General features: G+C 45.6%; 1 protein-coding gene across 4 annotated transcripts in view; it reads left to right on the top strand.

The window, feature by feature from the left end:
* sgcg (sarcoglycan, gamma) overlaps positions 1-25,852 on the top strand; it is a 1,082,174-nt gene that overhangs the window by 228,080 nt on the left and 828,242 nt on the right. For 2 of the 4 annotated variants that reach the window (XM_072476855.1, XM_072476854.1), the window contains exon 1: positions 6,257-6,358. The exons of the other annotated variants lie outside the window; for them this stretch is intronic. The gene's annotated coding sequence lies outside the window, so the exon portion shown is untranslated. Of the gene's footprint in view, positions 1-6,256; positions 6,359-25,852 lie in introns of those variants that run through there. 4 annotated transcript variants of the gene reach the window in all.

Here is a 25,852-nt window from a genome sequence, read left to right on the forward strand (position 1 = left end):
CCTCCCACAAGTCCCAAAAGACATGCTTAGGTAATTAGGTAATTTGGACATTCTGAATTCTCCCTCTGTGTACCCGAAAAGGCGCCGGAATGTGGCGACTAGGGGCTTTTCACAGTAACTTCATTGCAGCGTTAATGTAAGCCTACTTGTTACAATAAAGATTTTTAAAATCTCCTTAGCATTGCCTCATGCCACCACATTGACGACGAGTGTAAACCGGATTAATCACCAGTCCTCAGTAGTTCAGAATTCAAGGGGGAAGTGAGAAGCTTCCAAAGTAAACAAATAAATCAAAAAGCATCGACTGCTCTTTCAAACAGTGAGAGAAAAATGCCCATGATTGGGAAGCTTGACCCATTCAACCAGGCGACCAAAGACTGGAGCCAGTATATTGAGCGACTCCATTACTTTTTTACAGCAAACAAAATAGCGGGGAAGGATAAACAAAGGATATTCTATCAACCTACAATCTCATAAGGATTTTGACGTCCCCGGAGGCTCCCGACACAAAATCGTTTGACCAGTTGGTGACACTTATGAAGGAGCACTTCAATCCCAGACCCTCCAGCATAGTACATCATTACAAGTTTAATTTAGCAGTCAGAGATCCAGGAGAGATGACCTCTGCCTTCGTCGCCAGATTATACCAAATAGCCGAACATTGGGAGTTTGGCACAGTGCTCAGCGATATGCAGCGTGACCGTTTAGTGTGTAGTATTAGCAACACAAGTGTGCAAAAGAAGCTTCTGGCTGAAACAAAGATTACCCTAGACAGGGCGATTGAAATCTCAGGCAACCGAATGTGCTGAGAGGGTATGTCAGAGGTTCAAAGCATACTGGTGAAGCAGTTGTGGGGCGAATTGGTTGCAAGACCACTAATGATGGAGGTTGACACCAGGGTGCTGGCCATGGTAGTGGGCGAACAAACGTTCAAATATCTTCGAGAAGGAGTTCAATCTTTGAAACTAAGTAGCACAATGGCCAAGATAGCGACATATACGGGGGAAACCCTGAGAATTCTGGCGACAACCACAACTCCGGTGTCATATCAGCAACAGGATGCCCAGCTACCTATGATCATTGTCGAGGACATCAGGCAAGTAACATGGGATAAGATTGGCTACACCAAATCCAGTTAAATTGGTTGGAGATCTTCAAAATTTTGGATAGTGTTTTCCAGGATGTCTTATGTAAATATAAAGACATATTCCAGAATTAGTTGGGTTGAATAAGGGGAGTAAAGGCCAAGATTTACATCAACCCTGATTCCACACCAAAGTTTTCAGAACAAGACCTGACCCTTAAACCAAAAAGTGGAAGCTGGACTTAAACGCCTGGAAGAACTGGGAGTAATGAGACCCCTGGAGTTTTCTGAATGGGCGGTCTCCATCGTCGCTGTTCTAAAGCCGGACAGCTCAGTTAGAAAATACAGGAATTACAGCAGTCCAAGTAGATAAATACCCAATTCCACTAATTGAAGACCTTTATGCGAAGTTGGCGGGGGGGCCTCACCTGCAGAAAATTTGACATCAGTCATTAGAATTGGATGAGGATTCTCAAAAGTTTGTGACCATTAACCCTCATGAAGAGCTGTTTGAATATACCAGGTTAATCTTTGACATCTCTATCGGCCTGTGCGATATTACAATGCACAATGGAGAATCTGCTCTAGGACATTGAGAAGGTTTTACTCTACCTGGTTGATGTTCTAGTAATAGAAACATCACATGTGGAGTACCTAAAAAGCCTGGTAGAGGTGCTGAGGAGATTTAGAGATGCAGGAATCCAACTGAAGCATGAGAAGTGCACTTTTCAAGCTTGTGAGTTCACTTACCTAGGGTTCAAAGTGCACTCAGAAATACCTGCCCCCACTCGAGGACAGGGTGAGAGCCATAAGAGATGTCCTTGCACCTAAAAAGGTGACAGAATTAACGTCCTTCCTGGGGATGGTAAACTACAACGGTCAGTTATCCACAACCTAGTAATGGCATTGGTACCACGACCCTTGCTCTTAAGGAAATACCAACTGATGTGTTGGGTGTTCTGGATCACAAACAGGTCACCAACACTGGAAGTGGTGCAACTCTATTTTATTATAAGGTTAACTATATTAACATACTTGAACTGTGGGTAAATGCAATACCAGCTTTAACTGTTGACCCTTGCCTAGTCCTAACCAGGTGATGCACTCAGCACATGGTGAATGTCTGTGTTGCAGGCTATGAGCCGAGCTGGCTGCTACTAGAATGAGCGGGAACTCTCCTGTCCCCTGTCTTTATAGTGCGTGTGCTCTCACTGGTGATTGGCTGCGGTGTTGTGTATGCTGATTGGTCCCACTGCATGTCCATCAGTGTGTGCGTGTGTGTCTGCACCATGATATACTGGTGTATATTATGACATCCCCCCTTTTATATAAAGTGCCTGCGTGACAATAAATATCGTGTAGTGAATGTACCTCACTATGTGTGTGCGTGTTATTTACATGACTATGTACATGAGGCTAATCTATTTACACGGGAAGGTGCCTGGTGCCGAGAAATAGGGTGTCACACCAACAATGAAATGAACATTATCTACAAACTACTAGAACGATGAAACAGGATAACAGAACAGATCAAAGAGTCCAACATCATAAAACTCATAAGTCAAGCCTCTGAGGTGGGCAACGAATTCTGGTTGACCGCCTCAAGGGTGGGTCAGGTGCCACCGGCTGAGGAACAGGCTGGGCCACGGCCAAGTGAGGAGGATGCAGAGTATTCGGAATCTCCACATAGTCCAGGTTGGGGACAACAGGAGGGCGTGGCACCGGTGGAGGATCACGTAGCGAGCGGGGAACGAGACGAAGGGCACGCCGATTGCGGCGGCGAATGGAACCATCTGGCAGACGAACCAGGAACGAGCAGGGAGACACCTGCCGAAGAACCATAGCAGTTGCAGATCAGCCACCCTCCGGAAGGTGGATGCGGATGTTGTCATCCGGCGCCAGAGCAAGGAGATCAGTCTCCCGAGCGTCATGCGCCGCCTTGTGTTGTGCACGAGACTGTTGCATCCGCTGAAGGACCGGAGCGTGGTCAAGGTCTGGGACATGAATGGATGGCACCGTGGTCCTGAGGGTGGGACCCATGAGCAGCTGGGCTGGCGACAGGCCTGTGGAGAATGGGGCCGAACGATTGGCCAGTAAGGCGAGGTAGAAGTCGGATCCTGCATCGGCAGCCTTGCAGAGGAGCCGTTTGATGATGTGGATGCCCTTTTCCGCTTTGCCATTGGATTGGGGGTGCAGGGGACTGGACATCACATGCACAAAGTTGTACCTGCTGGCAAAGTTGGACCATTCCTGGCTTGCGAAGCAGGGGCCATTGTCCGACATCACAGTGAGTGGGATGCCGTGACGAGCAAAGGTCTCCTTGCAGGCACGGATGACCGCCGATGATGTGATGTCGTGCAGGCGTACGACCTCCGGGTAGTTCGGAAAATAGTCTACAATCAGAACATAGACCCTGCCGAGCGCATGGAACAGGTCAACGCCTACCTTAGACCAAGGGGACGTAACCAACTCATGGGGCTGTAGGGTCTCACGTGGTTGGGTCGGCTGGAACCGCTGACAGGTGGGGCAGTTGAGCACTGTGTTGGCGATGTCCTCATTGATGCCGGGCCAGTACACAGCCTCTCGGGCTCTCCGTCAGCACTTCTCAATGCCACGATGGCCCTCATGTAGCTGTTCCAAAACGAGCTGGCGCATGCTGTGCGGGATCACAATGCGGTCCAGCTTCAGGAGGACACCATCGACTACTGCCAGATCGTCTCTGATATTGTAGAACTGTGGGCATTGGCCCTTGAGCCACCCGTCCGTCATGTGGCGCATGGCACGCTGTAGTAGGGGGTCAGCCGCAGTCTCGCGGCGAATGTGGATAAGGCGTTCATCCGTGGCCGGCAGATTGGAGGCCGTGAAGGCCACATGGGCGTCAACCTGGCAGACGAACCCCTCTGGGTCACACGGGGTGTTGACTGCCCTGGACAGAGCATCGGCTATGATCAGGTCCTTGCCCGGGGTGTATAGGAGCTGGAAATCGTACCGCCGGAGTTTAAGCAGATTGCGCTGGAGGCGAGGGGTCATATCATTCAGGTCTTTTTGTATAATGTTGACCAGCGGGCGATGGTCGGTCTCGACAGTGAATTGGGGGAGGCCGTACACGTAATCATGAAATTTGTCGACCCCAATCATAGCAGGCGTTGCCACCCACAGCCAGCCTCCACCCATGGGAATCCGTGGACAAGTGTACATGTGGAATTACAGGCCCATTCTTGGGCAGAATATTCCTTGTCTTGGCTGACACCCACCCAAAATGGTTGGATATCCAAGAGATGGAGATGATAGACTCAGTAGCCACAATAGAGGCCTGCGGTAGATTTTTGCTACCCATGGCCTCCCGAAAGTAGCAGTGTCTAACAACAGTTCTGCGTTTACTGGAGCGATATTTTGGTTCTTAGTCCGAACAAATGGCATCCACCATATCAGAACAGCCTCTTATCACCCCGCCTCAAACAGATTGGTGGAGAGAGCTGTGCAGACTTTCAAAACAGCCATGAAGAAGCATTCCAGCAGACCACTATGCCTTGTGTTGGCCAACTTTCTTCTGTCATAACATTACTTCACCATGCCATCCAGGGCATCACACCAATGGAATTATACGTGGGTCATCGCCTCCAGACCCGATTGGACTTTTCTCGAATATGGCGGGGAATGTGTCGGCATGGCAGGCCTACCAGAGGAAACATGACATTTCACACCAAGCAGACAGGTCATATCAAAGAGCAACCGGGTCCTCGTCTTGAACTTTACCTCAGGTCCACTTTGCAGATTTGTATCAAAGTCAGACCCAGTCTTGTATGAGCTTGTACAGTTTGTAAGAGCTTTGACAAAGAATCATCCAGACTTGAAATGTTAACTCCATTCTCTCTCCACAGATGCTGTCACACCTGCTGAGATTGTCCAGTATTTCTGTTTTTGTTCCAGTCTTGTACTTGGTGAATTTGAATGGCGGAAGCACATTGACCACTTAAGAAGCCAGGGGACAACAACCCCAATTTCAGAGCAGTTGGAGTCAGCAGGCAGCACCAGTGCCCCCATGGTGGGGCCATAACAGAGGGAATCTAGGAATTCTAATGAGGCCCTGTCAATGCCCCAGGAGGGAGCTGGAGAAGGGATGCCCCTGCCATAGTGGTCGAATCTCAGAGATAATCCTCCATAGATGGCAACATTGCGACCTCAGAGTTGGAGGATCGGTTGTAGGACTAAGGTGATCTAACGAGGTCCAGAAACTTCCCTGACAGGTTGACTGTTATGCACCCCTCCCCTTGTGTTTCTCAACCTTTTTGTTGTATATAGTAACTGTACATAACCTGTTCTGTAAATATGTTACTGAAGGACTTAAGAGGGGAGGGATGTGATAGCGCAACCCTTTAAGATGCGGGATTTTGCAGTCCACGTGATTGGCCCGGGACCTATCGCGCGAGAATGCACAAACCCTAAGCAATGAGGAAAAAGCGCGGGACCTTGGAGCAGGAGCACTGATAGAGTGGACCCGGGAGCCAGAGAGTGAAGCCCTGTTCAGTGACTCTGTGCCTGTGTATAGTTTACCTTTACTTGTTACCAATAAACCCTTGTTCCGTTATACTAGAATTCTCGTGAGAATTGCCTCGAACCACCGATTGAATGCTAATTTTATTTTCAAATGGCCCAAGACTAACAGATACCAACCCTTCACAAACCTTCACATGACATTTCCCTGAACAAAAGGGAAAGTAAACATTGTTCAGCATCTGAAATACAAAGTTGTTCTGATTTCATCAGGCATTCCTTCATAGCAAAGCCGCAACACCATTGAGAAGAAAGGGTAATTTGTTCTGGTGCTGGGACAAAACCTGTTCTTACCCTCATGGAAGTGTTACTTCAAATATCATTTGTGTTACTGGGTTGTGGGAGCGTCTGGACAACAAGAGTTTAAAGGGTACCATTGTACGAGTATGTTTTTTTGAAAACTTGCATATAAATCAAGAGCCACTCGCCAAATATTTATTATAATCAGATCTGGAGGATTGAAAACTCCCAACTAATCATTTTTTGAAATCGTAGTAAATATTTTGAATGTTAAGCAAAGAAGAGGAACCCTGAGCAGGGAATTCATAAAAGGCAATGGGTGTCTGGTACCCACACGATTAGTTTGAGACATGACAGACCTAAATTTATGACCTGCAGCTGTTGGATGTCTGATACAAGTCTCGGCATTGAGCAGCAGTGTGAAGCACAGCAACCCAGGAAGATCTGAATAGAAAAACAAGTCCAGCACAAGAAACTAGGGTAGGAAACAGTGCAACTTAGTAGTTAACCTTTGATATATCTGTCACTGTACTTTTAATGAAATGCTATTGTTTGTATGCTGCCTTTTCATTAACAGGAGAGGCATTTTTTGTTTCCATATAAAACTGTAATCAGCACTGTTCCATTTTTGACAGGCTTCCAGTTTGAGGGCTTATTGTTACTCATGTTGTGATACAAATAAGTTTTAGTGAAGTTATTTCAAATAATAAATGATATAACCATGCGAGATGTCACAGCCAATTGATGTCCAGAGATGTCAGCTCTAAAACCCTTGGAGCTAATCGATCTGCATCCTTGTTCTGTATTGAGTCATTATATAGTGCAGTCATGGGTAACATTTTCTGCCCGCACCCGTTCAGTGGAGCATTGAATGATTTGCAAGGGTAGAAAAACTGCAGTAAAATATGGTTAAAGTTAACACTCATAAATGATGCCAGAGAAATCTTGATTGAATGCTTTCCAAATGTATACATGCTACATTCAATATTTGTTTCCAAAGATAGATCAGAAGAGAACATTGGCAAACCTAAGTGCTGAGTGTAGATTGACTTGTTTCTAGAAATTTTGCTGAAAAAACATGTGAATTAAAACAGGGTGTGGCTCCGATATCTCCCTTCCACAATTGCAAAGCAAGATTCATACTGGACTCTGACAGCAGAGAGGAAAGTAAGTTTGCAAATTATACCATTGAGCAAATTATAGAAGGCAATCTTAGACATTTAAACATTTAGTATACGGAGCACCTGACCCCATCACTATTTATTACTGGTGTGTGCTACTCAGAAAGCTTGCCTTTTACAGTTAGCCTAGTTCTGATTCCTTTTCCTCAAGTATATGAGAGAAAATTCCTCAACAGCCTGATTGTTTGCAAACTGTTTTGGCCTGAACTCTTATTAATTCATCTGCCTGAAACCAGTGCCATGAACATTTGCAAACAAAGTGGAATTGAATCTTACGCATAGGAAGAAGAATATATGCTTTAATGAGTAATGAATTTTAAAATCAGAACTGTAGGCACTGGATATCTTTAAAAATTTGCCGTGCAGGAGTGTGAGATTTGTTTATAAAGGAGCAAGCAAAAGTTCTAAGGGGAATGTGGGCTGATGTTATGAAGCAAACTCAGCAGCAGTTTAATGGCATCAGTCCACAGGGTCAGAATGTAAAGCCTAGCTGGCACTCAAAGTGAGTACATTTCTTCACTGATTCTTTGCCAGGCTTAAAATATCCTTGGACCAGAATACTGCAAGCACCATGTGTGAATTCCAACGTGAGTTAATACACAGCTGGAGGAGGAGCTAGTTCGAGCACCAGTGCATACAGTCTTTTAATTTAGATAAAACTCACTGTGATCTCCTGCGTCCAAAATCAACTTTCCACTCCCCATTTCCTAACTTCACTATTGCATTTAATAGGACTGTCAGTCAGATAGTTCAGGCACTGGGCACTTTCAGAATAGATTTAAATGAATTCTTATCATTTAATGAATATATATTTTGAAACTTCAAGTTCCATGCTTATGTTTACTGAACAATTTTAAATATGTGAAGGACTGCTAGGATTGGATTTTCCACTGGATGATGAGTCTACTGCCCTATTGCTCACTGGTCGTAAAAAGCACTGCCAGGATTCCTGTGGCTTCTTTCCATCACCCATTCCAATGCTTAACAAATTCATCTCCTCCATCAGATCCTTCAATCCAATTCTGACATAATTCTGACCAAATTCCAGGCGTAATAGCATAGTTAATAGTGTAGATGTGTAAGGTGAACTTTACTCAACTAATTACTTAGTAATACGTTCAAATCTAATTCAGTGTAGTGTAATAAATTAGCTTTGTTTATTAAACACACCTTGCTGTTCTTTGTTAGCACTCCAACCTTCACCATCCTGAAAGAACTAAAACAAAGAACACAACACCATTCTGACTAAATTCTCACCAGGCTCATCTCCCCCATCAGACCCTTCAACCCTATTCTGACCAAATTCCACCCCTGCATCAGAACTTTCAATCCCATTCTGATCAAACTCATCTCCTCCATCAGGTTCTTCAACCCCATTCTGACCAAACTCATCTCCTCCATCAGGTTCTTCAATCCCATTCTGACCAAACTCATCTCCACCATCAGACCCTTCGATCCCATTCTGATCAAATTCTCACCAAACTCATCTCCTCCATCCCATTATTTAACCCTATTCTGATCTCATTTTGATTACTTAACTTCCTAATACTTGCTACCATTAACATTGCCTTTTTTTCAAAAGCAATGTCAACAATTTCAAAACTGTGATGATCATTCCTTCCTTTAAAAAAAAGACTGGCTTTTTCAATCTGCCACTCCATCTCAAACCTTTTATTTCACTCAGGTCTTTTTGTGTGTCTCTCCCTTCCCACTTCGTGCTTATCACAGAATCATAGAATCACTATAGTGCCGAAGGAGGCCATTCGCCCATCGGGTCTGTACCGGCCCACCAGAAGAGCACCCTACCTAGGCCCATGCCCCCACACTATCCCCATAACCCAATAACCCCAGCTAATCTTTTGGATACCAAGGGGCAATTTAGCATGGCCAATCCACCTAACCTACATACCTATGGATTGTTGGAGTAAACCAGAGCACCCGGATGATGAAACCCTCGCAGACACGGGAAGAACGTGCAAACTCCACATGGACAATCTCCCAAGATCAGTATCAAACCCGGGTCACTGGCGCTGTGAGGCAGCAACTCGAATCACTGTGCTACCATGCTGCCTGGTTCTCAGTCATCACTGCCTACTTGACCTCTTTTTGCCTAGTTTTCATTTCACTCGCAGTTTCAAGAAACCTAGTCAAAATTACAAAATTACAACTTCTATAACTGTGGCGAATGATGATTCCCCCTTGTCCTCCTAACCCATAAGCTTCAGCATGGTTGCCCATCCTGTCATGTCTCTTCTCTGTGATCAACTCCGTGGAATTACAATCCCATGCTCTGTTCTTATCTACTGTAAAGTAGTCACAAGGTTTTTGCGGAGCATTTGACCCTACACTGCATGACTTTTCTCATGTATCCCAAGGTTTTATTCTTTCATCTCTCATATTCTAGGTCTATGTGACTACCCTTAGCAGCATTTGGGGTGAATATCCACAGAGGTTCTTCCACTTGTTTTTTTTATAGCATCTTCAGAGAAGCCATGGAAATATTGGAAAAATGGTATAAACATTAATGTGAAGTCTACACCACTCTCCCTTGCAGGAGACGCCACGATCCGGATCTCGCTTTCGTTGGGCGACACCCAGATATGCATATTTAAATGATCTACTAGGTTCATTTAAATATGCGCCCGCCTGGAAGACCTCGTCAGGGTGTCATTTTTTACTGGTAAAGGGCCAATGCATGGTTCCACATGAATGCTGAGGCCAACTCAGCTTTCGTTCTACATCACAATTCTCTACTCTTACTGCCCTGCTGAAATTTTGTTGGATATGCAGATATTGATGAGCCAGAACTTTCTTCAGCTTAATATTGAAAGTTATCTATTTGGCTCCGACCTGGCATTCCATGTTCTTCATTGGTTTCAGATCACTGTGAAGCTACACCCTCCTGTGGGCGATATATTGCTTGCCTTCAAGGCACAGGCCCTAACTCCACAATCATCCTCCAATTTTAGCCAGAATGTAGAAACCACATATTGGCAGCACGAAAGTTTCAGTATAAACATGTACTGTCAGTAATGCCCTCCAGGCCTTACTGCTGATTTGATCATACAAATGGCCAACTTCAGCTTAGTCAAAACACAAATGACAAATGACAGTGGGGATCTCTGCTTGTTCTTCGAGATGCTGGGGACAGGGTCATTTGTATGGTCAGGAAAGCATTTGTACCTGCAAGTCTTCTTCATTAGCACTCGTCCTTTCTGTCTGCCTGAAAGTGAAACATTCCAAAGTAATTTCTCTAGCTGGACACAGAGAAACATCCAGGGATTGAAGGAGTAAAGGTAAAATAATCCTCAGCATCATTTGGAAAAAAAACGGAATTGATTCTCTCCATGATTGATTATCTTTCTGGGGCTTTACTGGGACATTGGTATAAAATACTCCTCACTATCAGCTGCCAGGAGTTTCATGGAGGCTTCATGGGGAATCTAAAGTTTGGAATGTCAGAGAAAACCTGGAAACATTCTCCGATATGCCCCCTTGATATTGGAGGGTGCATGCAAAATCTGCTCTTTCTAACTCCTGCTGACCAGATTTCAATGGGCCTTTCTATATGGGAGAGAATCCAGGAACAATTGGACTCTCTCCTAAACCTGTGTTGCCCTATCCTGGCTGACCCGCAAGATTTCAGGGCACTGCTCTCTGAAAAACCAGATACAGTAACAGCCTTGGTCTGATTCCAGGCCTGCTGGAGGCACCCTCTAATGAGGTTTTCAATCAAATAAAATAAAAGGTGACCACAACTGTTAAGTCACACCTGTGGATAGGTTATCCTTCCACAGGATGGTCGGCGACCACAGCTGTGGCCTACTGATGGCTGTGACTCTGATCAGGGAGGGAGTGGAGTAATGAGCATCGGAGGTCTTGCAGCCCCACCCCCACCCCCATCTGGGCAGCCACTGACAACCCAGCTCGTCACCTGCTAGACTTGAGCAGTGAGAGAGAGTTAATCCTTCATGTGGGCTCTGCTCACGGCCAGGCAGATCCCAATGGCATTTCCAAACAGCCCACAAATGGTGAGTTAATTCTGCAGATTGAAATTCTCTGAAATTCATGTCAGTCCCAGGAAGATTCCTGTAATTCCTTAAACTTAAAATTTAATGGCAATTCTATATTTTTATAACAATATTGAAATAATAATTTTCATTTGAATAACTGGGAGCATCTTCCAACGTACTCGATAGTCCTACCTTTATTTCCTCTTGTTTATATATTGCCGAATTTTTATATCAGCTCAGCATTTTAATTGTACCTTTATACATATAATTCAATATGCTGACAGCTATGTCGATGTAAAAATTGAAACTGTAAACTCTGAAAGAAATGAAAAGGACTCACTTGCAACTTGAGCCTATCTTTCTCTTTCAGATCCTGACCTATTCTGCATTTCCAATATAGTTTATTTTCACTTCATAGAAGCACTCTGCTCATTTCCAAGGCAATGTTCTGGAGAAAAAAAGATTCTTAAATAAATAAATTCATGCAGTACTTTCCAGCCAGTCATTGGATGTGGTCCTGGTAAAAAGATGGGATTGGCATGGTTATTCTGCAATTGAGTAGATGTCAGAGTCCAAAAAGAGGACATTCTTCTGATGCCGACTCTTTTTGTCACTGCTTCACAACTGTGGAATCCTATCAAAAACACATCAAAGCCATCAGACTGTTTTGTGTCAATATTCACAGTTGGGTTATACCCCCTCTGATGGAGCGTGTTCATAATATGTTATTGATATGTCTGAATCAGTGAATTGCTTGTGGGTGGGTGTGCACAATATATTATGAGCACAGTAAGAAGTCTTACAAAACCAGGTTAAAGTCCAACAGGTTTGTTTCGAATCACGAGCTTTCAGAGCACTGCTCCTTCCTCAGGTGAAGGAAGGAGCAGTGCTCCAAAAGCTAGTGATTTGAAACAAACGTGTTGGACTTTAACCTGGTGTTGTAAGACTTCTTACTGTGCTCACCCCAGTCCAATGCCGGCATCTCCACATCAATATATTATGAGATTGTCTTATCAAAGATTGATAAAATTCTGGATTTTCACAAAATGTGTAAAATATGGAACCATGAGGAATTTTAGGATCTAGCATCCAAATATATTACAGCACAAGGAAGCAGGATAACTCATCCAGCCAGAATGTGAGTTGTGTTTAACTTATCACAGCAAAAGATCTCAAAATGCTTCACACATTGACGGTCAGCACTGAAATAAGTTACCTGCTAATGCATTCTTGATGATCTTTGTTGGGGATTGAACATTGATCAGAAAGCCAGAAAAACTCTGGTTTTCAAATAATCTGATGGAAGCTGTTCCCATCCACATTACCAGGAACCATTTAACTGCCACTTGTCACAGCAAGAGCAAGTGGCAAGCTCTTTCAATTAATAATAATAATAATCACTTATTGTCACAAATAGGCTTCAATGAAGTTACTGTGAAAAGCCCCTAGTCCCCACATTCCGGCGCCTGTTCGGGGAGGCCAGTACGGAAATTGAACCCGCGCTGCTGGCCTTGTTCTGCATTACAAGCCAGCTCTTTAGCCCATTGTGCTAAACAAGCCCCTTACAGCAATGCACTTTGGGGCATGCACCGTGGTTCATTCTGTCCTTCCAAAGCACTGACTCAGACAAGGAACGCATGGAAGAATTACAGCAACTGTTCATTCCTGTCTGGCACAAAAGCAAAGGGGGTAAGAGGGCCAATCCATGGCTTACAAAGAAAATTAGAAATAGTATCCGATACTAGAAAGAAGCATACAGATTGGCCAAGCAAAATAATAGGTCTGAGGATTGGGAGCAGTTTAGAATTCAGCAAAGAAGAGTGATTAAGAAGGGGAAAGTACAGTACGAAAGGAAGCTTGCAGGGAACATAAAGACTGACACTAAGAGTTTCTACAGGTATGTGAAGAGAAAGAGATTGGTAAAGAGAAATGTAGGCCCCCTACAGACAGAAACAGGGGAATGCATAATAAGGGACAAAGAAATGGCTGAGCAATTGAATACATACTTTGGTTCTGTCTTCACAAATGAGGACACAAATTTGGGGCGGGATTCTCCACAATCGGCGCGATGTCCGCCGACCGGCGCCAAAAACGGCGCGAATCAGTCCGGCATCGCGCCGCCCCAAAGGTGCGGAATTCTCTGCATCCTGAGGGGCCGAGCCCTCACCTTGAGGGGTTAGGCCCGCGCCGGACTGATTTCCGCCCCGCCAGCTGGCGGGAAAGGCCTTTGGTGCCCCGCCAGCTAGCGCAAAACTGACTTTGCCGGGAGGCGCATGCGCGGGAGCGTTAGCGGCCGCTCACGGCATCCCCGCGCATGCGCAGTGGGGGGGTCTCTTCCGCCTCCGCCATAGTGGAGACCATGGCGAAGGCGGAAGGAAAAGAGTGCCCCCACGGCACAGGCCCGCCCGTGGATCGGTGGGCCCCAATCGCGGGCCAGGCCACCGTGGGGGCACCCCCCGGGGCCAGATCGCCACGCGCCACCCCAGGACCCCGGAGCCCGCCCACGCCGCCTTGTCCCGCCGGTAAGAGAGGTGGTTTAATCCACGCCGGTGGGACAGGCATTCCAGCAGCGGGACGTCGGCCCATCGCGGGCCGGAGAATCGCTAGGAGGGGCCCGCCAACCGGCGCAATGCGATTCCCACCCCTGCCGAAAATCCGGTGCCGGAGAATTCGGCAACCGGCAGCGGCGGGATTCACGCGAGCCCCCGGCGATTCTCCGGCCCGGCGGGGTGTCGGAGAATCCCGCCCCAGATCCCAGAAATGTTGGAGAATGAAAGGTTTAGTGAGAGGGAAGAACTGAGGGAGATCAACATTAGTAGAGAAATGGTGCTGGGAAAACTGATGGGATTTAAGGTGGATAAATCCCCAGGGGCTGAGAATCTGCATCCCAGAGTGCTGAAGGAGGTGGCTCTGGAAATAGTGGATGCATTGGTGGTCATCTTCCGGGTTTCTATAGACTCTGGAACTGTTTTGCAGATTGGAGGGTAGCTCACGTCACTCCGATATTCAAAAAGGGAGGTAGAGAGAAAGTAGGGAATTATGGCCCAGTAAGCCTAACATCGGTAGTGGGAAAATGCTTGAATCCATTATCAGGACTTTATAGCGGAACATTTAGAAAGTAATGGCAGGATCAGTCAGAGTCAGCATGGATTTATGAAGGGAAAATCATGCTTGACAAATCTGTTGGAATTCTTTGAAGAGGTAACCACAGTCGACAAGGGGGAGTCAGTCGATGTGGTATATTTGGACTTTCAGAAGGCGTTTGACAAAGTCCCGCATAAGAGATTATTGTGCAAAATTAAAGCGCATGGGATTGGGGGAAATGTATTGAGGTGGATAGAAAACTAGTTGGCAGAGAGGAAACAAAGAGTAGGGATTAATGGGTCCTTTTCAAATTGGCAGACAGTAACCAGTGGGTTACCACAGGGATCAGTGCTGGGACTCCAGCTACTCACAATATATATGGGGCAGCACGGTAGCATAGTGGTTAGCACAATTGCTTCACAGCTCCAGGGTCCCAGGTTCGATTCCCGTCTTGGGTCGCTGTCTGTGCGGAGTCTGCATATTCTCCCCGTGTGTGCGTGGGTTTCCTCCGGGTGCTCCAGTTTCCTCCCACAGTCCAAAGATGTGCAGGTTAGGTGGATTGGCCATGCTAAATTGCCCTTAGTGTCCAAAATTGCCATTAGTGTTGGGTGGGTTACTGGGTTATGGGGATATGGTGGAGATGTGGGCTTGGATAGGGTGCTCTTTCCAAAAGCCGGTGCAGACTCGATGGCCGAATGGCCTCCTTCTGCACTGTAAATTCTATGATTCTATGATATTAATGATTTGGATGAGGGAACAAAATGTAATTTTTGAAAGTTTGCAGATGATACCAAATTAGGTAGGAGGGTGAATTGTGACGAGGATGCAGGGATCCTACAGCAAGATCTGGACAGGTTGGGCAAGTGGGCAAACCAATGGCAGATGCCATATAATTTGGATAAGTTATTCAATACTACCTGAATGGTTGTAAATTGGGAGAGAGGAGTGTGCAGCAGGACCTGAGTATCCTTGTGCACCATTCGCTGAAGGTAAGTATGCAGGTGCAACAGGCGGAAAAGAAGGCTCATGGTATGTTGGCCTTCATTGCAAGAGGTTTTGAGTACAAAAGCAGGGATGTGTTGCTGCAATTGTACAGGGGCTTGGTGAGGCCACATTTGAAGTATTGTGTGCCGTTTTGGTCTCCTTCTCTGAGGAAGGATGTTCTTGCTCTCGAGGGAGTGCAGCAAAGGTTTACCAGATTGATTCCAGGGATGGTGGGACTGTCATATGAGGAGAGATTGACTAGGTTGGGATTGTTCTCGCTGGAGTTCAGAAGAATGAGGGGGGATCTCATAGAGACTTAAAAAATTCTAACAGGATGAGACAGGGTAGATGCAGGGAAAATGTTACCAATGATGGGTGTGTCCAGAACCAGGGGTCACAGTCTGAGGATTCAGGGTAAACCATTTCGGACAGAGATAAGGAGACATTTCTTCACACAAAGAGTGGTGAGCCTGTGGAATTCACTACCACAGGAAGTAGTTGCTGCTAAAACTTTGAATATATTCAAGAGGCAGCTGGATATAGCACTTGGGAAGAATGGGATCAAAGGCTATGGGGAGAAAGCAGGATTAGGCTATTGAGTTGGATGATCAGCCATGATCGTGATGAATGGCGAAGCAGGCTCCAAGGGCCAAAAGGCCTCCTCCTGCTCCTATCTTCTATGTATCTATGTATCTATGATAGTGAGGCGGATGATAGCTTAAATGGCAGTGTTGGTGCTGACAATGTAGAAGTCCCTTGGATCGAATTGAGGATGCAAAAGAGAACTGTCAGTCAAAGACGGTGTTCGATTCAGCATAGGAGTAGATTCAGTGCCAGCGTTCAGTATTCAAGTGTCTTATGGGATGAGTCACATTAGCAGACAAAAACATTGAGGAGGCTAAGGGGAGGGTTAAGGGCACACTTGGATGATCACAGGTAAAGGCACAGGGGAAATAGATGGAATGTCCAGGGAAATGGAAATAGGATCCAGGGTAATGGGGGAAGTGCAAAGGTAACAGGTGGAAGACAAAAGGATATGCAGGGGGGGGGGGGGGGGGGGGGGCGGCAAGGGTGATGGTGACATGAGGAGATTAAAAGTTACAGCAATGGGTCTCATACATCACACAGGCCTTGGCGGTCATCATGCAAGTGCCGTTCTCCAGTCCGGTACACGTCCTCCAGGCCAGCTCAGACCACGCCAGAGCGTCATCCCTGATCTAAACTGACCAGAGATCCAGGACAGGTTTTGACGGACATGGACACATCTCTGGACTTGGGGGAGGTGGGGGGGGGAGTTATAATCCCAGCAGAGATCACGGGATAGGAACCATCAGGTTTTACATGCCCTCCAGGGAATACAAACCTCCCCAGTAATGGGGCAGGGCGTTTCCTTAGAAGGGGTGGCCGTTCTAATATAAAAACTCCAACCTGAGTGTAGGCCGGGGAAGGAGACCCTCCATGGATTGGTGGTGTTTGACTGTAACTAGTAATAAACCTCTTTGTGCTTTTAGAACATAGAACATAGAACAGTACAGGCCCTTCAGCCCACGATGTTGTGCCGACCATTTATCCTAATCTAAGATCAACCTAACCGACAACCCTTCAATTTACTGCTGTCCATGTGCCCATCTAAGAGTCGCTTAAATGTCCCTAATGACTCTGACTCCACCACCTCTGCAGGCAGTGCATTCCACACACCCACCACTCTCTGTGTAAAGAACCTACCTCTGACATCTCCCCTATACCTTCCTCCAATCACCTTAAAGTTATGTCCCCTCGTGACAGCCATATCCACCCTGGGGAAAAGTCTCTGGCTATCCACTCTATTCATGCCTCTCATCACCTTGTACACCTCTATCAAGTCACCTCTCTGCCTTCTTCGCTCCAGTGAGAAAAGCCCTAGCTCCCACAACCTTTCTTCATAAGACATGCTCTCCAGTCCAGGCAGCACCCTGGTAAATCTCCTCTGTATAGTCTCCAAAGCATCCACATCCTTCCTATAATGAGGAGACCAGAACTGGACACAATATTCCAAGTGTGGTCTAACTAGAGTTTTATGAAGCTGCAGCAAAACCTTGCGGCTCTTAAACTCAATCCCCCTGTTAATGAAAGCCAACACACCATACACCTTCTTAACAACCCTATCAACCTGGGTGGCAACTTTGAGGGATCTATGTACATGGACCCCAAGATCCCTCTGTTCCTCCACACTTCCAAGAATCCTGCCTTTAACCCTGTATTCAGCATTCAAATTCGAGCTTTCAAAATGAATCACTTCACATTTATCAAAGTTGAACTCCATCTGCCACTTCTCAGCCCAGCTCTGCATCCTGTCAATGTCCTGTTGTAACTTGCAACAACCCTCAACACTATGTACAACTCCACCAACCTTTGTGTCATCGGCAAACTTACTAACCCACCCTTCCACTTCCTCATCCAAGTCATTTATGAAAACCACAAAGATCAGAGGTCCCAGAACAGATCCTTGCAGGACACCGACCTCCAGGTGGAATACTTTCCATCTACTACCACTCGCTGTCTTCTTTCGGCCAGCCAATTCTGTATCCAGACAGCCAAATTTCCCTGTATCCCATGCCCCCTAACTTTCTGAATGAGCCTACCATGGGGAACCTTATCAAATGCCTTACTGAAATCCATATACACCACATCCACTGCCCGACCTTCATCAATGTGTCTCGTCACATCCTCAAAGAATTCAATGAGGCTCGTGAGGCATGGCCTGCCCCTCACAAAGCCATGCTGACTATCTTTAATCAAACTATGTTTTTTTTAAATAATCATAAATCTTATCTCTCAGAATCCTTTCCAATATTTTGCTCACCACAGACGTAAGATTGATGGGTCTGTAATTCCCAGGGATTTCCCTATTCCCTTTCTTGAATAGGGGAACAACATTCGCCTCCCTCCAGTCATCCGGTACTACTCCAGTGGAGGGTGAGGACGCAAAGATCATTGCCAATGGTGCAGCAATCTCCTCCCTCGCTTCCCGTAGTAACCTTGGGTATATCCCTTCAGGCCCAGGGGACTTATCTATTCTGATGCTTTTCAAAATCTCCACCAGATCCTCCTTCTTAATATCAACCTGTTTGAGTCTATTAACCTGGTTCACATTGTTCTCATGGGCAACAAGTTCCCTCTCTCCGGTTAATACTGAAGCAAAGTATTCATTTAGGGCCTCCCCCATCTCCTCAGACTCTAGGCACAAGTTTCCTCCACTATTCCTGATTGGCCCGACTCTCACTCTGATCATCCTCTTATTTCTCACATAAGTGTAGACTGCCTTGGGGTTTTGCCTCATCCTTCCCGCCAAGGCTTTTTCATGCCCCCTTCTAGCTCTCCTCAGTCCATTTTTGAGTTCCTTCCTGGCTACCTTGTAACCCTCTAGAGTCGAGTCAGATCCTTGCTTCCTCAACCTTACATAAGCTTCCTTCTTCCTCTTGACTAGAAGCTCCACTTCTCTTGTCATCCAAGGCTCCTTCACCTTACCATTCCTTCCTCGTCTCAGTGGGACAAAACAATTCAGCACTCGCAGCATGTGCTCCTTAAACAATCCCCACATGACTACTGTGCATTTCCCCAAGAACAATTGTTCCCACTTTATGCTCCTCAGCTCCTGTCTAATAGCAGTATAATTTCCCCTCCCCCAATTAAATAACTTCCCATACTGTGTGTTTCTATCACTCTCCATGACGATGGTAAAGGTCCAGGAGTTGTGGCCACTGTCACCAAAATGCTCTCGCACTGAGACATCTGACACCTGGCCTGGTTTGTTGCCCAACACCAAGTACAATATGGCCTCCACCTAGTCAGCCTATCTACATATTGAGTCAGGAATCCTTCCTGTAACTCCTGACAAAATCTGCTCCATCCAAACCATTTGCATGGAGGTTCCAGTCAATATTCGGGAAGTTGAAATCACCCGTGACAACAACTCTGTTACTTCTGCACTTTTCCAAGGTCTGATGCCCCATCTGTTCCTCTATCTCTTTACTGCTTTTGGGGGGGTCTATAGAAAACTCCCAATAAAGTGACTGCTTCTTTCTTGTTTCTGACTTCCACCCATACTGACTCAGTTACAAACCCTCCTCAACTACCTCCTTTTCTGCAGCTGTGGTGCACTCCCTAATTAACAGTGCCACTCCCCCTTCTCTTTTACCTCCCTCCCTATTCTTCTTAAAACATCTAAACCCCGGAACATCTAACAACCATTCCTGCCCCTGTGAAATCCATGTCTCCGTAATGGCCACAACATCGTATTTCCAAGTACTGATCCATGCTCTAAGTTCATCTCCCTTATTCCTGACACTCCTTGCATTGAAACAGACACACTTTAACCCATTCCACTGAGTGCAACTTTGGCCGATCAACTGTCTATCCTTCCTCACTGACTTGCTGCATACTATTTCTGCCTGTTTCACAGCTACCCTATCCTCTGATCCATAGCTCTGGTTCCCATCCCCCTGCCAAACTAGTTTAAACCCTCCCGAAGAGCTCAAGCAAACTTCCCACCCAGGATATTGGTGCCCCTCCAGTTTAGGTGCAATCCGTCCTTCATGTACAGGTCCCACCTTCCCCAGAAGATATCCCAATGATCCACATATCTGAAGCCTTCCCTCCTGCACCAGCCCTGTAGCCACGTGTTCAGCTGCACTAGCTCTCTGTTCCTTGCCTCACTTCACGTGGCACCGGTAGCAATCCTGAGATCACTACTCTGCTTGTCCTGCTCCTTAGCTTCCAACCTAACTCCCTAAAATCACTTTTTAGATCCTCATCCATTTTCTTAGCTATGTCATTGGTGCCTATGTGTACCACGACTTCTGGTTGCTCCCTCTCCCCTTTAAGAATCCTGTAGACTTGATCCGAGACATCCCTAGCCCTGGCACCCGTGAGGCAACATACCTTCCGGGAGTCTCCCTCGCGACCACAGAACCTCCTATCTATTCCCCTAACCATTGAGTCTCCTATCACTATTGCTTTTCTATTCTCCCCCCTTCCCTTCTGAGCCACAGAGCCAGACTCGGTGCTAGGGCCACTAGGGCCTTCCCCCGGTAGGTCATCCCCCCCAACAGCATCCAAAACAGTATACTTGTCTTGAAGGGGAACGGCCACAAGGGATCCCTGCACTGTCTGTCCATTCATTTTCTTTCCCCTGACTGTAACCCAGCTACTCTTGTCCTGTACCTTGTATGTGGCTACCTCCCTGTAACTCTTCTCTATTACTCCCTCTGCCTCCTGGATGATCCGAAGTTCATCCAGCTCCAGCTCCAATTCCCTAACACGGTCTGTGAGGAGCTGGAGTTGGGTGCACTTCCCACAGGTATAGTCAGCGGGGACACCGGTGGTATCTCTCACCAACCACATCCTACAGGAGGAGCATGCAACTGCCCTCGCCTCCATCCTCTCTTACCTTACAGAATATAGCTGCCCTGTGGAGCAACTGGAACTCCGCCCTCTGACTCTGCTCCCAGTCAGCTGCAGTCTCTGTAAACTCCCGGCTCCCTTCACGCTCTTTGAGGAAATGTAGGAAATGAAATGAAAGGAGCACCTTACTCCCTCCTCACCAAACTCCCTCTGTCACCAAACTCTCACTATAGCACTCAAATGCACCAAAATTCAGCACTCAGGGCTCACATTTATACTGTGACTCTAGTCTCTGATAACTGGTCTAATCCAATTAACTAATCAACAAGCTCCAGCTGCAAGTAGCTACAAGTAGAACCTTTGTTTAAAGCTGATTGAAAATTCACCTTCTTCTCAACCAGACAGCAACTTTTAAGTTAATTAACTAAATAAAGGAAAGACTAGACTTTAGATAAAAATAAACCCTTAATATCCCTCACTCACCAAACTCTCACTATAGCACTCAAATGCACCCAAATTCAGCACTCAGTACTGTTTATGCATGGCTGCTTCCCTCGTATCTAACAGTGGGCCTATATCCTCTAGAGTGCAGAGTGGGGCCAGCAGTATTTTAAGCCATTTGCACAGAATGATCATCACAGAAGTAATAATTCACATCAATCTTCAAAAAGAATGAACAAAAATGCAACATATCTCATTCAGGAATAATTGAATACCTACCTCCTCTCTAACCATCAAATTGTGAGAAACATGAGGCATAAATGACTGTTACTTCTAATACTATGACAGGGCCCAATGCTCCTCAATAATTACCAGTGATTATAGAAAAGACATTGCGTAGGAGGATCCCGCCGACGGAGAATCCAGCCCCATTATATTTTGCGTATTTTTACAAGGAAACATCACATGGATACAAGTGAACAATAATCTACATCGATAAGTCATTCATGAGACCTTCATGCTTCAAGTTTTTTCATTTTGCTTTTCCTAGCGCTATGCCTTGGTGCAACCCTGGCATTAGCAGCTGTTTTGGAGGTGTCTTCTCGGTATCATGTCCTATTACCTTGGATGACCGAGTGTGCCTACTCTGGCGGCATGGGGCCTTGAAGACTCCAGCCTGCTGGGGCTCCTGGGGTGGTGCTGGGGTGTCGCCCTTGGCCTCGCCTGCTGAAGCAGGTAGAGGGGATAAGGAGATGGCACTAACCGTGCAGATGTCCTGAGAGGATGGCCCTGGGACAACTGGCACACTCTCACCTCCCATCTGAGAATGTATGAAGGTCTTTTGCTGTCTTCTTAAGGGAAAGGAACTCCTGGAGGGAGGTACATGGACCTCATCCCCCTCTCACATAACCACTGCTGCAATAAGGCCATGGCTGGAGTGATGGAATGCAGGTCAAGAGTGCACATGGATCGAATGTTCGACCTGGCTCTCTATGATAGTTGCCATCCTCTCAATGGATGAAAGAATTAATTCAAATGTGTGAGACATGGCAAAACCCATGGCATACATGAAGCCCTCCATATCCCGCACAAAGCTGTGCATAATACTTGGCATCTCCAAAATATTTCCCCTTACCCTCTCCTGCATATCTAGCAGACGTCTTGTGGCCATGGCCAGAGGCCCACCCCCAGCACTGGGCTCAGCAGAGGCCTTGTCCCCAGTAGTCTTCCAATAGCCTGTGGACCTGGCTGTCATATCCACCCTCAGCTGCTGCAATGTGTCTGCAGCGTGCTCCCTACCCTACACAAGACTTGCCACGGACCGCTTGGGTGTAAATGTGCTGGCGGAGGTGGATGATGAGGCAGATAATGATGGTGAATCCTAGAGGCAGTGTTGTTTTCAGCTCCAGAAGTGCAGACTTCTGGGTCCTGCTTTGGTTGCGCCTGGTTCTTGAATGAAGAGGCTTGTAGTGGAGAACAAAATGTATCATGTTACAAATGATCACAGTTTGAGCCTTCACATTTCACCATATCCATGCTATGTGTCTATCTGCCACCAGCGGGATGATTGCTTCTTCTTCCTTATGCCTGGCTGGTCCAGCCTCACCATCTGTGACTGATTGAGCTTCCTCCTGTTTTAATTTATTTCATTTATTATTGTCACATGTATTAGTATACAGTGAAAAGTATTGTTTCTTGCATGCTGTGCAAACAATGCATACCGTACATAAGGAAGAAAGGAGAGACTGCAGAATATAATGTTACAGTTATCGCAAGGTGTAAAGAAAAGATCAACTTAATACGAGGTAGGTCCATTCAAACATCTGATGGCAGTAGGGAAGAAGCTGTTCTTGAGTCGGTTGGTACATGACCTCAAACCTTGGTATCTTTTTCCTGATAGAAGAAGGTGGAAGAGAGTATGTCAGGGGTGCATGGGGTCCTTAATTATGCTGGCTGCCTTTCTGAGGCAGAGGGAATTATAGATCGAGTCAATGGATGGGCGGCTGGATGCGTGGTGGATTGAACTACATTCACGACCTTTTGTAGTTTCCTGCAGTCTTGGGCAGAGCAGGATCCATACCAAGCTGTGATACAACCAGGAAGAATGCTTTCTATGGTGCATCTGTAGACATTGGTGAGAGTCGTAGCTGACATGCCAAATCTCCTTAGTCTTCTGAGAAAGTAGAGTCATTGGTGGGCTCTCTTAACTATCGTGTTGGCATGAGGGGGCCAGGGCAGGTTGTTGGTGATCTGGACACCTAAAAACTTGAAGCTCTCGACTCTTTCTACTGGACAGATTCTTAAAACACTCCCTGTGAATGGTTAAACAACAGGCAGGGCTCGAGCTTTCAGGGTGGATGGAGAGTGAGAGAAAGTGCTCTACTCAGAGTCTTGCTTCTTCGGCATCGTCTTGCTTCTGTTGAGTGGCTTGGAGAAAATGTATTTCCTAAACACCAAAAGAGGGTTCGTTGGCAAATCACATGATCCCCTCTCAACCATCAAACCAGTTATGCAAATATAGTTGTAGCAAGTTAATTCTAGGTCCCTGGTTTAGACATGATTAGGTTATGGGCAGATGAGTTCTTTTTTCAGCTAGAGTCCATTGTCCAAGTGATTATATCTCATGGCTTGATCCCCATGCAGTTGAATACCCAGGTGCTTGCTGGATGTTTTGTTAATGGATCAGAAGGTGTGTGTCACTCACGTACCTCTAAGGTGCTGGGTTCTTCCGGACAGGCTGACTGCATATTAATGGTTTTGGAATTTGTAAGGTGCAGCCATGCAAATGTTCAACATTCTGTTTCAAGTCACTGGAATGCTGTTTCAGCCTTTTAAAATGCAACTGATGGTTTCCACCAAATAATTAAATAAAGTAATTTTTGGCATGTAGCATGGGCCTTATAAATGTAAAAATGTGATAATTCCACAATGTCCTGAATGACATTCTAATGTGGAAATATAGATGTATATTGCCTAATGTTAACACTGCATCATTTCAATACAAGAAATGAGGGAATTTGCACACTGTGATACCCTGAGATTATGCTGAGTGGAATAATTTCTATCTGTTACTGCTGTGCTCCCAATTTTAGAAAATTCTAGCAATGGAAAGAGCTTGAAATTAAAAAAAAGAAATTGACCTTTAAATGCAATTTAATTTTCCTATTTTGGATAAGAGCCAATGAAATGTGAATTTATTTGAAAATAAAATGCTAAGTTGTTGGACACAGGTTATTCCATGAATGTTTTCGTGCAGAGAACTTGAAAATTAATTTGACTTTCTGACCCCGGCTGTTACAGTCAGGCAAAGTGTGCACAGAATGCCACATGTACTTGCTCTGCATTATTCACAAGAGTTAAGTAGCAGTCATACCGATTGCACCTGATGCGATCCAACTGATGCAACTGGACTTAAAATGTGGGAAGGAAAGATCAGTCGTATTTTCTATTATATTACAGCCATCAAAAGATGTTTTCAAAGATGTTTTCCTTATTCCCATTTGTGTTGTTAAATGCTGTTCATTAAAAGAAATGGAAACACACATAAGCAATATTTCAATCATATCTACCATGATTATGGTATGATGAATGTAGGAATTTAAGATATATCGTATGAATTGTATTTGGTGCAGTAATACACAGACCATAATCCATTGAAGTTTTTGGAGAAGTTTCAGAATTGAAATGCAAGAGAGTAAGTGGAGAGTATTTCCAAAACCATTTAACTTAAAAATTATACGTGTAGCAGGAAGAGAAACGTGATTGCAAATGCTTTATCATGACTTTAAAATGTGAGCAGACTGGAAGGTTTGAAGGTAGAAAAGAAAGACTGAAATGGACTATAGTCGTGTTTAAATGTGCATGCTTAAATGTTGGATGTTATGTAACTTATAGTGTATTAGTGGTGTTAAGTAATGACTTATGTGTAGCATTGAAATGCTTTGGAAAATGAAGCCACCTTTCATATTGCTGGTTCTTTTTTTAAGGAGGGAGGTGTGAAGAATGTAGGAATTTCAGATATTATGTTATACGGATTTGGTGCAGTAATGGTTAAAAGGCTGGGTAGTTTGTGACTACTGCAATCATGTTTTTAAAAATCCTGGCTTGAAAGTAGTTCCACTATTTAAGAAGGGTTGCAGAGATAAGCCAGGGAACTACGGACCAGTGAGTCTCACGTCACTGGGCAGCACGGTAGCATTGTGGATAGCACAACTGCTTCACAGCTCCAGGGTCCCAGGTTCGATTCCGGCTTGGGTCACTGTCTGTACGGAGTCTGCACATCCTCCCACGTGTGTGCGTGGGTTTCCTCCGGGTGCTCCGGTTTCCTCCCACTGTCCAAAGATGTGCAGGTTAGGTGGATTGGCCATGATGAATTGCCCTCAGTGTCCAAAATTGCCCTTAGTGTTGGGTGGGGTTGCTGGGTTATGGGGATAGGGTGGAGGTGTTGACCTTGGGTAGGGTGCTCTTTCCAAGAGCCGGTGCAGACTCGATGGGCCGAATGGCCTCCTTCTGCACTGTAAATTCTATGATAAACGTCAATGGTCGGAAAACTATTGGAGAAAATTCTGAAGGAGAGAATCTATCTCCACTTGGAGAGGTAAGGTTTGATCAGGAATAGTCCACGGCTTTGTCAGAGGGAAATCATGCCTAACAAATTTTATGGAAATTTTTGGGAAGTGACCAGGTGTGTAGATGAGGGTGGTGCAGTTGATGTAGTTTATCTGGATTTCAGCAAAGCCTTTGACAAGGTCCCACATGGGAGACTTAAAAAAAAGGCAAAAGCACATGGGATACAGGTTAATTTGATAAGGTGGATTCAAAATTGGCTTTGTTGTCGGAGAAAGAGGGTGATGACAGAAAGCTGTTTTAGTGACTGGAAGCCAGTGTCC

This window comes from Scyliorhinus torazame, chromosome 15, assembly GCF_047496885.1.
Source record: "Scyliorhinus torazame isolate Kashiwa2021f chromosome 15, sScyTor2.1, whole genome shotgun sequence".
Classification (NCBI taxonomy): domain Eukaryota; kingdom Metazoa; phylum Chordata; class Chondrichthyes; order Carcharhiniformes; family Scyliorhinidae; genus Scyliorhinus; species Scyliorhinus torazame.